We start from the raw sequence: 13,068 nt of genomic DNA on the forward strand, positions 1-13,068 counted from the left end.
CACTTTCCAAGTCCCAGCACAGAGGCAGTAGTTTAAAAGAAGCCTAGGTCAGATCCATTTGCTGACCTTGGAGAGCTTCCTGGAGAGGCAGGAGGCAATTGGGACTCCCCCTGCAGATAGAGATGCTGGCAGCAACCACTTTCAGGAGCTTGTTCCACAACAACACTGGCACTGGCAAGCCCCACTTTGGAATCCTCCCTCTAGCCTAGAGCAACAGGGACCCAGCCCCACCCAACAGTGGGCTGGTACCACCCTGAGCACCTTGGGGCTGTGCAGAGACCCACATGCAGGGATAGAGCTGGAGGGATCATGCTCCCTCATTTCAAACTATACTACAAAAGGTACAGTCATGCAAACGTTATGGTACTGGCACACAAAAAAAGACACATAGATCAATGGAACAGAATAGAGAGCCCAGAAATGAACCCACACTTATATGGGTTCATTATATGAATAATTATATGGGCAATTAATCTACGACAAAGGAAGCAAGAATATACAATGGGGAAAAGACAGCCTTTTCAATAAATGGTATTAGGGAAACTGGAGAGCTACATGCAAAAGAATCAAACTGGACAGTCTCACATCATATACAAAAGTAGACTAAAAATGAGTTAAAGACTTAAATGTAGGACCTGAAATCATAAAATTCCTAGAAAAAAAACAGGCAGTATGGTTTTTGACATTGGTCTTAGCAATTTTTTTGGATGTGTTTCCTCAGGCAAGAAAAACAAAAGCAAAAATAAACAAATGGGACTCATCAAACTAAAAAGCTTTTACAGAGCAAAAAAAGCTATCAGCAAAAAAGAAAAGGCAGCCTACTGAATGGGAGGAGATACTTGCAAATTATATATCCGATAAGGCGTTAATTTCCAAAATATACAAATAACACGTACACTCAACATCAAATAAACAAACAACCAGACTGAAGAATGGGCACAGGACCTGAACAGACGTTTTCCCAAATTAGACAAACAGATGGATAACAGGCACATGAAAAGATGCTCAGCATCACTATTACAGAAATGTAAATCAAAACCACAATGATATATCACCTCATCCCTGTTAGTGAATGGTTATTATCAAAAAGATAACAAATAACAAGTGTTGGTGAGGATGTGAAGAAAAGGAAACCCTTGTGCACTGTTGGGATTGTAAGTTGGTGCAGCCACTGTGAAAAACAGTATGAAGGCTCATCAAAAAATTAAAAATTGAACTGCCGGGAATTCCCTAGCGGTCCAGTGATTAGGACTCCGTGCTTTCACTGCTGAGGGCTCAGGTACAGTCCCTGATCTGGGAACTAAGATACCACAAGCCACGTAGCACAGCCAATAAATAAATAAATAAATAAAAATAGAACTGCCATATGATCCAGCAATTTCACTTCTGGGTAATTACCTGAAGAAAATAAAAATACTAATTCGAAAAGAGATATGCACACCAATGTTCATTGCAATGTTATTTACAATAGCCAAGATATGGAAGCAAACTAATTGTCCGTTGAGAGATGAATGGATAAAGAAGATGTGATATATACACACAATGGAATATTAGTCAGCCATAAAAAAATCTTGCCATTTGTGACAACATGGATGGATCTAGAGAGTATTATATTAAGTGAAATAAGCCAGAGAAAGACAAATACTGTATGATCTCACTTATATGTAGAATCTAAAAAACAAAACAAATAAACAAAATAAGATAAAAACAGACTCACAGAAACAGAACAAACAGATGGTTGTCAGAACAGGGGACGGGTGGGAGCGAAATAGGTGAAGGGGCTGAAGAGATACAAACCTCCAGCTATAAAATAAATAAGCCACAGGGCTATAATACACAATATAAGGAATATGGTCAGTAACATAATAATTTGTACAGGGACAGATGGTTACTAGACATAGTGATGATCATTTCATAATGTTTGCAAATCACTACGTAGCACATCTGAAACTAAGATAATGTTACATGTCAACTATACTTCAATAAAAAATAAGTAGACTTTGATAAAGCAGATTATCCTACATAATCTGGCTGTGTTTTATCCAATCAGTTCAAGGCCTTAAGAGAAAAAAAGGTTCCCCAAGGAAGAAGAAATTCTGCTTCCAGACTGCCTTCAGACCCAAGACTGTAAAATCCCATCCTGCTGGAATTTCCAGCCTACCAACCTGCCTTACAGTTTTTCAGATGCGTCAGCCCCCCACATTCATGTGAGGCAATTGCTTAAAATAAATCTCTCTCTCTCTCTCCCTCCCTCCCTCCCTCTCTCCCTCCTTCCCTCTGTGTGTGTGTATGTGTGTGGGTGTGTGTATACTTACCTTACATTTAAGAAAAAAAATACATATATATCTCATATGGTTCTCTTTCTCTGGAGAATCCTGAGTAATACACATTGTAATCATGTAATCTATTATTTGGGACAGCCTAATTTTGGTGTTAGTATAAATAAACAAACTTGATGTATCATATTAAGAACCAAATAATATTAACTATGAGATGATGCTAACAGTTACTGTTGCCAGGAACCAAACCAACTGGTATATAACAGTTTGTGGAACCATGGTTCCAACATCTTGCTAAAAATACTTAAAGTATACTATGGCCATCAATGCGGGCATGCAAGGCCATTTTCAAAGGCAGAACCAACCCACAATAAACATCTCCCTCAGAATCAGAAATCTTCCCATATTCTGACTCTTTGATTAATCCTTAACGCTACAAAGAAAACTGAGTTGAGCTGATCCGTAACCCTGGGCAACTTCCACTTTGCAACTCAAATCAAAATTTCAAGCAATGCCAACATGTATCACGGATAAAATCAAAACATACCATTGACAATAATGAGAAATGAAGCTTTTTTCCTGCAAACAGTAAAAATCAGTTATAAATCACTGGTACTTGTCCTGGCATAAATACAAGATCACGGGAAACTAACTTCCAAATATTAAGGCCAGAATATAGTAACAACTTCACTCAGGGGCTAATTCCAAATATAATTACTGCATCGTTGCTTAAAATATTCAAAAAACCCATAATATTACATTTGTACAGAAACCACTCATTTTAAACCAGCACCAGGTAAACAAGGGAAATGCAGTGATCTCAGTCTAGCCACTGCTATGAGCTCACATGTTCCTCTTTCAGGGACAATTCTGGCCCAGATTTGTACTGGCTTGGCCAGAACCCTAACCTGTAGCCTTTCTGATGTTATACCAGCTCATCAGTATGGCCATGAGGGCTGGCAGCACTCTGGAAATATTACTTGCACAACATGAAGATGCTCTTCTGCACCCACCAGCTCCATCTTTCCCACTTTCCAGTGGGTCTGGGTTCTGTGAATCTTAAACATTTTGTGGAGAGTGAACATCAAATTGAAAGTTAATTTGCACAGTAAGCACTTTACGATTGAAAGGCATTCTGTACTCCTGCCATAGGAAATAGCAGCTGGTGGCAAAAGGTTTTTTTTTTTTTTTAAGACCACCAAGCAGGAGTTATGCAGCAAACCACAGCCAGACACCCTCTGTCCCCACACTACACTAGGGAGTCCCTGCTTTCCTGTGGGTCCCGAACCTGTAGTAGCCACTGAGGCAAGAGCACTGCTTATGATTCATAGACATGGCTTCCAAGAAAAATGCAGACACAGAGTCAACATTCATTTTCCAAGGGTAGGAGTGGGAGAGGGGGGGTCACGATGGTCCATCTGGGCAAAATCCCATTAACTTAAGTCCAAGTGGGAATCCTAAAATGAACTGCCATTCAATTATACTTGCCCAGGCTTTGAACAGGCCTCTGAAATGCTTGGTTGTGGTGTTCTGTTGTATAATAAGTGTATATTATTCCATATCCTTCATTTCCTATGCTACATAATGGAGACCATTCTGGTATCAAAGGAAATGATGAATAATAATACCAAACATCTGGTTTATAAAACACAAACTTGCTCAACAGATTGACTGCTTCCTGTCAGCTTCCCAAGTTAATCATGCATGTGGGCTCATATGAATATGCATTTGTGAGGTACATGCAGTGATGCCAGGCCTCTCCTCCTAATGCCTGATTAGTTTCCCACCAGTGGCACTAGCTCAATGCAGGCAGCTCTAGGGTGTGGCCCCAGATAGGATAACAGAACCAGATTTGTGGTCTATCAATTTTGTTACAGGTCTAGTCATTATTATTCATTGATTCACTTGATAAACATTCCTTTGAGCATCAGCTATGTGCCAAGTTCCATGCCATGTGCTGGGAAGACAACCAGGAATAAGACATAGGTCTTAGTGGGGACAGGAAAGCTAATGAGGCAAATGGGGAAGAGCTGGCTGGGGCGGGTACACTGGCTCTCTACACGTGAGCAGAAGGCTGTCTTCTTTATGACCAGCCTTAACTAAAATAAAAATGTCCAGCATTTACTGATATCTTTCAGGGCTTATAGGACAAATTCAGAAGCTTTCTGAAAACCAGTTTAACAACACTAGGAACAAGTTCCCTGCCACACAGCAATTTCATCACTTACTTTATACTTTAAAATATTTACAAGTGGAACAATGCAGGGGAGACCTTTTAAAAAAATTGCCTGGCACTTTTCTTTTCCTTCTTTTGCAAATATCAACCCCTTCCTTTAGGGAAATCTTCTTCACCCCTTCCATTCGCAAGGTTTTCTTGACAGTTAACCTCTCCCATCCTGCACGTGTGGCTGGGTATCCAACCCAGGCTGTGCCAACCACAGCACTACACACACACACACACACACACACACACACACACACACACACACATATACATACACACAAAAATACACACAAACTCTGCCCAGGCCACAGTAATTGGTTTTTTAATTAGACACATGATTCAAAATGGGCTATTTGGGGATTTTTCCTTTTTTCCATCTGGAGCGAATAGGAAAAACTCTCTACACTCTTTTGTGTGTGGTTTTAGGAATGTAAGCCTGACAGCTATATCCCCTCCTCACAGAGATGCAATTGCGAAAATAAAGTCAACCCAGAGAGATGAGGAGAGATGAGAGAGTGTGTGAGAGAGAGAGAGAGTGTGTGTGTGATGAGGGAAAAGCAGAAGGAGAAGGAGGGAGGAACGGGGAGAGGGAGGGAAGGTACCAGTCCTGAATGCCTTCATCCCTAAGATCAACTCCATCCATGCTTTCTTCTATTGGGTTAGTTGAGGCAATAAGTTTTTTCTCTTTGCCCAAATGAACATGGATTGGATTTGTGACTTTTGGAGGATATCTGCTATGTTGCCTTCTTTCACATCTCCAATCAGAGGAAGTTTGCCAGGGCCAGTGGCAGAATGCTCTGTTTATTCTACAGCTGGAGGCCCCTGGTGGTGAGTGCCAAGCCCCAGAGAAAGGAGGCAAGCAGGACTCCTGGCCCTGAGGAGGCATCTGAGCGAGTTAAGGGCAGCAGGCTTGGAAGCCCGTTTGAGGGCTGCCAGGTGGTTTTCAGCAGAGCCTCCTGCCAGATGTGCTCAGCCCTGGAGGCTGAGACTCAATGAGAAGGTTGTGCACAAATGGGGAACTCAGCTTAGAAAGAGAATGGCTCTAAGCCAAGAACAAAGGCCAACTCACTAACTCTCTGCAAATATCATATTTCTTCTATACTTTGCTCCTCCTATGTTTGTATGTTTTTCTTTTCTTATTAAAGTTGATCAGCATATTGACTACATTAATAGAGTATATCATATAAATATATTACATAATACATAAATATTTTATATATGTTTACGTAATTTGTGAGTACACAGTTGCATTTCTTCTGTGTCTTCCTTCCAACACCTGGTATGAACACTAAATTGCACTCCAGGAAAAGACACTACCACCATCTAGAGGCAGTCAGGGTGAATTGCAGGCACAAGGTTCTGGGTGATAAGCCATTTCCAGAGTACGGGCCTTACCAATAAAAATGTACTTAAACTGTAACCAATGTCATTTAGTTCCCCACTGAACTGAAACACAGATAGGCGATTATCAACTATTCCTTCTGTCAATAACCTTTGGTGGAAAGATGCAGCTGTGTACATCTTTAAGTATCAGATGAAACATTTTGAAAGGAGAACCACTGTTTCTTTAAAGTGTTCAGGATCTGAGAATGTGATGAGGGCATGCAGGAAAAGGGGGGTTCCTTCACACCTACTTTCTCAAACGCAGATTTAACAGAAGAGAAGCCAACTCCTTGGCATTCTCTCCTTTCTACATGAGCTCAAGTTTACAAATGACCTTGGAATCCCCCAGGGGCCATTCTCTGGCTAACACATGATGAGGGGTAATGTGGGTGGGACAGATGGCACCCATGTTCTCCAGTTTTCACACTCCATGGTGAGGGGAGAGTAGAAAGTCATCAGAATAACACTCTGTACAAATTAGTTGGTGAGATAGCACTAAGGAGAATAGTAGGGAAACACAGATCAAGAAAAGAGGGCAGGGCCTCCCTGGTGGCGCAGTGGTTGAGAGTCCGCCTGCCGATGCAGGGGATACGGGTTCGTGCCCCGGTCTGGGAGGATCCCATATGCCGCGGAGCGGCTGGGCCCGTGAGCCATGGCCGCTGGGCCTGCGCGTCCGGAGCCTGTGCTCCGCAACGGGAGAGGCCACAACAGTGAGAGGCCCGCATACCGCAAAAAGAAAAAAAAAAAAAAAAAAAAAAAAAAAGAAAAGAGGGCATGTGCAGAGTATGTGGCTATGTAGAGATCACCACCACACCCCCCACCCCAACCTCCTGGTCACACACACAGAAAAGACACAGAAAAGATCCCTGGAGCTTCCCACCTATTCCCAGATCAAAAAAAGTGCTCTGTATCTACTCCTTTTCAATGCCTGCCTACTTCCCCTCCCCCAAATCTCCCTCTCCTTCTACCATTACAACATCCCTTATCCTCAGTACTGGACAGAAGTATCAGGGCAAGAATATAGTAAGAACCATACTCAATGATCTGTTTTAACTTTTTGTACTGGGTATATGCAGAAGGACCTTTTCTCTGGAGACACATATAGACACACCTCAGAGGTAGAACACAGGTGAGACCCATTGAGACATGGAAACTAAATCCTATTGGTGCATTTTATGCCTGAAGAGGGAGCACAGTATTAACATTGTCTGCTTGGCTAATGTTAACATTATCTGACTCTGGCTGTGAATTTTACTCTCACATTACTTAGACTGCCACAGCTATTAGTGATGATCATGAAATTTGCTGGCTGTTTCAATAGTGGCTAGTTGTAAATGAGAGGATTTACATACACAGGCACATTTAAAAATTCATTTTCTCAATAATCTAAGAAGTCATTTTGAAATGAGAAGGGAAAGCAAGAATAGCTTGCTTCGGTGATAAAACCAAAAGATTCCTAAATCACTATTGGCTCTGTGTGTGTGTGTGTCTTTGATTAAGTGTTTTTTAAAAAATTTGTCTCTTTTCTGTATGATTGAAAATTTTAATAATAAGAACATCCCATAAATTCTCACTTACAGAAAACATTTTATAAATAAAACCATCCAGTAACATATGCTAGCAATGAATATTAATGCCTTAAAAATAAATAAATATAAACAAACAATATATAACAGTAATCCTATTTTTAAAATCCCTTTTTGCATAAAGATCAAAAAGTCCTTCAAACAAACCATGGTAACACTTTGACATGGAAATGCTATCAGAATTAAGTTTTTATATTCTGGGTTAAACATATTATATTTGATTATCAGTATTTTGGATATTCTTCAAACAAGATATTTAGAAAAATCAGGCATTATTATTTTTAATTGAGGAGTTGATTCTTTCAATGTAAGCAATATGAATTACCTGTCTTTTATGACACTACTCAGATGAACTGCTTTCCTTTTTAAAATCTAGACAAATTAAGAACACCAACCATTGTTTAGATTCCCATTTTGTACTGGCATTTTTCAATATTTTTGCAAGATGCCTGAACCCTGAATAATCTAAGGCATTAAGAAAGTAGCAGTGGAGGGACTTCCCTGGTGGTGCAGTGGTTAAGAATCCACTGCCAATGCAGGGGACACAGGTCCAGGAAGATCCCACATACCACGGAGCAACTAAGCCCGTGTGCCACAACTACTGAGCCTGCACTCTAGAGCCCACGAGCCACAACTACTGAGCCTGAGTGCCACAACTACTGAAGCCCGCGCGCCTAGAGCCCATGCTCCGCAACAAGAGAAGCCACCGCAGTGAGAAGCCCGCGCACCTCAACGAAGAGTAGCCCTGGCTCGCCCCAACTAGAGAAAGCCCGTGCACACCAACAAAGACCCAACATAGCCAAAAATAAATAAGTAAAATAAATTTATAAAAAAAAGAAAGTAGCAGTAGAGAATAAGAATAATAAAGAAGAAGTAAACCTTCCAAGTAACATTTCTCCCTTGCTTTGCATTTGACTGTCTTGGTAAAGTGTCATCACTCAGTCCTTGAGAATGCTACATAAATGACACTTTGCTTTTTTTTTTTTTTTTTTTTTTTGCTGTACGCGGGCCTCTCACTGCTGTGGCCTCTCCCGTCGCGGAGCACAGGCTCCGGACACACAGGCTCCGCGGCCATGGCTCGCGGGCCCAGCCGCTCCGCGGCACGCGGGATCCTCCGGGATCGGGGCACGAACCCGTGTCCCCTGCATCGGCAGGCGGACTCTCAACCACTGCGCCACCAGGGAAGCCCGACACTTTGCTTTTAGCCAAAACTTTTCTTCTTTTTATTGAACATTATTACTTGCATCTGAGATTTGGAAATCCTGAATTCTTATGAGATTCACTGTATTTTAGGTTGTCTAAATATAAAAGTAACCAGATTTCCCTCTTTGAACTTTAACTGCATCTTGTATGAACTAAATTGTTGTATTTGTTTGTTCTCTCTCTTTTTAGCAACCTAAAGACAACTCCGTGAATGATAATGCTAGATAATGTTAGATCATCTGGATGAGAATCTCAAAATAACTTTCTTCTAATAAAGTTGTTATTATTCAGGAAAATTTTTATGTTGTTTTTTTTTTCTCCCAGTGTTTCAAAGATCTAAATCATTAAGCAGGGAATACATTTTATGGGTAAATATCTAGACAGAGGGAGGATGCTGTCTTTGACCAGGGACACATATATAAGCAAACCTATGGACGAGAGAATATTACAGATTAACATATCTGAAAGTTGTCTTAGGGAACTGCTTTATTAGTGTACAACATGCTTACTTCAGGAATGCCCCAAAATAAGGACAATAGGAATTATTATGGGGCACTGGATTTTGGCCAATATTCATGATAAGCTATGACACATAACTGACCCCCCATTGTGGCCAAAGATTTATATTTTCACAAACTATGGTTTAGACGCCTCCCAAATAGATGCCTGAAAACACTGCCAACAGTCAGGGCTTCGGGGCCCTGGGACAAAACCTTTCCCTTGTTTAAAGACCCCCTGAAATGCTGCTTCCTCCATAAAACCTTCCCTAACAAACTGGAAATGGGAACCAGATGTTCTCGAACTTCACTACAAAGATAATCATATTTACTCTACAACCTACGATACAATCTAGGACCAAATTTGTGCAAACTGTTAATACAGCTAAGTCACTGAACACTGTGGTTGGAAGAAAACCTGGGGATTCTGTAGAGCCTGTGAACTCCAAGGGCAGAAGTGGGAATGGTTCCTCCTTTTATCCATAACATTTAGCACAGAGCCTGGTACATAAGAAGCACTCAGCAAATGTTCCTTGAATGAATTTATTCTAATCCTGTCCTTTTATTTACTTTATAAATGAGGCTCAGAGAGGAAGAGGAGTCACAGTGAATTGGTACCAGAATCTGGACAAGACTCCAGGGCCACCACTGTCCATTTTATGTTGTGCATCCTCTACTTGCTCTTGGCTCCTTCTCTTAGTATCTTTCTTTGTGTATCTTGCCTGTGCCAGTGAGGTCAAACTTAGACTGGGAGGCTGGTACCTATGTACAGTTGCTGCTGATAGGGGCAAAAGGTTTATGATGTCACAGACATAAAGGAAAAGGACTTAAAAAAGAAACTGCTTAGTTGAACACTACGATTTCCTTGGAAAGCAGAACAGAGAGGAGAAATGAGCTACAGAAGCAAAGAGACCTGAATTATTCCTGAACAGGTTACTCACACTTCTTGAATCATTTGTATTTATCCATCCTTCCATTCATTCATTCTTCCGTCTATCCATCTACCCATCCACTCAGCCATATTCTATTTCCAAACATGTTTTTCTATTACCAAACATTGCTTTAAACATTTAACATCTATATAGCTTTAAATTTAACCCTGTAAAATGTCTATACCCATCTTACAGATGATCAATTAAAGATAAAGGAGCAAAGTACCTTGCTGTAGGTCACAGAGGGCAGCAGGGTGCGGCTTTGAGCCTTGGCCCACCTGACACTAGAGCTCCTGTTCAAATCATTCTGCCCTCAGCCTCCTGTTTTAGGGGTACAAAGACAAATGTCATGTTTTGCCTTAAGGATCTTGGAATGAAGTAAAAGAGGCAACCAAGCAAAGCATCCCTAAAATAGGAATATCTCCAAGAGTTCTGGGGAGTATTAAATAGAATTGTAGATGCAAAGCATCTAATACAGTGCCTGACACATCCAACAAGTGCAGCTGTTCTCATAAAGACCATTCTAGGCTAAGCTTCTCTGAAATCCATCCACTGCTCTACCAAATTTGAACTTCATCCATCTCTGCATTCAAATTACATATACGAAATAAAAAAAATACTTCTCCTTTATTCCATGATATAGACAATATGCTTTAGAAAGCAGTTAGGGGTGGTGGTAATTGCAAATATTAAAGAAGGTTGGGAAGGATGCACATTGGGAAGGAAATTGTTGGAGAGGAAGGGGGTCAGAAAAGAAAGGACAGATGCTTCAGAAGCACCCAGCCAAATCATCTAATGTGTCCCAGGCCTGGGCAAACATGGATGGGTCCAATCCAAGCACACAGGGCTCATGATTCAGCAAGTGGTTCAATTCCATGAGTCATTTCTGGAAAAAGAAAGTCCATACCATGGCATTAGTCCTTTGCCTGACATTTTTCTACCTCATGAAACTAGGCTAGGTTTTCCAAAACCCTTCCAGTTAATTTGAAGGGATAAACATCTAACTTTCTGCTTTTGGACTTCTCAGTAGTGTTGCTGTACACGATTGCACAACTGCTCCAGTTTGCCCCAGAGGGTCATTTCAGTTGAATCCTCTGGCATGTGATGCCTGGAAGCTTGCACAGAGCCATCCCTCCAGTTCTCATGGAACTGGGCTACATCTGGATTTGTAATCAATATATATCCATTAATTGGGGGTCTGACCTGGGAATAATGTGACTGAAGAAAAGATCAGGCAGTTGAGCTATGACCAGATCAACAGATACATGACTTTAGTATAAAAAACTGAAAAGGCAAACCAATTTTCCAATTTTAATGTGCAGAAACAATAAAAGTAGACAAATTCTGTTGATGAAAATTAGAATTATTTGTATCAAAAAAATTATGCCAAAAAAAGTGAAGAAAGGAAAGGCAATGACTATGAGTATATAGTGCAAGTGTGTTTTCTCTTAAGTAATTCATGAGAATTACCCACTACATCTGCCACTCAGGAAATTCCCTCCTGTGAGGACCGATATAGTCAGATTAAAATCACTGACCGTTATTTGCCATTGATTTGATATAGATTTGACTTATATTTTGACAGAGATTTAGTTTTCAAATTAGTCACTGAATTATATTGATTTTGCTTAGTCCTGTGTTGAAATGTTGTTCATTGTGTATTCTCTCTCCCTCTCTCCTTTGAGCTAGTGGAAACATAATAACACAGTCAGAAAAAATTGTATTTCTGGCTCAAGTTCACACATTCTAGGTTGCTTAATTCTTTACTTCATTAAGCTACTCCATGCAGCTGTCCTTTAAACGGTACTCTTTTCCAGGGTCTTGACCAATAAATTGTAGATTCATATACTACTTTTTCAGGAAACACATCTAGTTATGTCAAGTGATGGATACAGGTGTTCTAAATCTATCAGTAAATACAGAGGGGACCTCAAAATAGCAATCCAGTCCTTTGAGTTCAATATTGCCTGAGGATCAATAAGAATGACCTACAGAACTGCATCTAGAAGCAAGGAAATCAGAACATCGGGTGTCCTGTAATACCCTCTCCAAGACTGTCCCAGGCTTAATATGGGTTATGCTGACATTAATGCCACAATATCCCCATTCATTGGGCTTTTTGAAAGAACTTTTCTCAATCCTCTGCCTTCCCTTCTATACGGAAGGAAGAAAAGTATATAAATTTCTTTGGTGAGGGTGGGGGGTGGGGAGATGTAAGAACAATTTAAGTTTTAAAATTCCACTGTTTTCATTTAGATTTTTTTTGACTTTCAAAAGAAAAGGCAATTTCATTTTAGCAATGTTATGAGTAGAGTTTGTATTGTTTTAACACCTCAAGAGAGTCATATTTTATAGTTGTGCTTAATTTAAATAAATAGTAGAAGACATTCACATATCTTAACTAAATGAGAATTTTCTGAAAGAAGACTTTAAATTTCTAATACACTAAAAAGTAAGTCTGGGACTAGAAAGCATTGATATATTAGGGATTTTTAAATCAGTTCTTAGTTTTTGACTTTACAATGTCTAGCCATTTTTTTTAAAGAACACATTATACCAGTGTTTCAAAGCCATTTCTCCTTTATTTGTATCAAATGTGTCTCTTTTAAGGTACGATGGACTAGCATTATCAGTACTACTTCGTTGAGTTAAGCATTCATTGTGGGTGGGCCTTGGCAAGTGCTGCTCATGAACTTCTCGGTTGCCACGTTGCTCTTTTCCTTATTATAAAATAGTACATAATGCTACAAAAGTTCAAATATATATGAAAATGGGTACAAATTGAACATTTTTTTCCAGATACACAAGTAGACACACATTAAGAGGTTGTTTAAAATTAACAAATTTTTTCTCTTAAATAAGAAATGCAAATAGCATCCTGCTTCCAAAATGGAGCTCCCTGGTCCCCCATCAGCCCATATGGGGCTTCAGCCAGAGCCCCTGTGCACTGTTCTTTCTGTTGGT

General features: G+C 40.2%; 1 protein-coding gene across 1 annotated transcript in view; it reads right to left on the reverse strand.

Annotated features, from left to right (window-relative positions):
• Positions 1-13,068, reverse strand: part of CACNA2D3 (calcium voltage-gated channel auxiliary subunit alpha2delta 3) — a gene marked incomplete at both ends in the record, with an annotated part of 792,926 nt that overhangs the window by 214,777 nt on the left and 565,081 nt on the right. The window lies entirely within an intron of this gene.

The sequence above is a fragment of the Mesoplodon mirus genome (assembly GCF_964341445.2).
Source record: "Mesoplodon mirus genome assembly, chromosome: 12".
Classification (NCBI taxonomy): Eukaryota; Metazoa; Chordata; class Mammalia; order Artiodactyla; family Ziphiidae; genus Mesoplodon; species Mesoplodon mirus.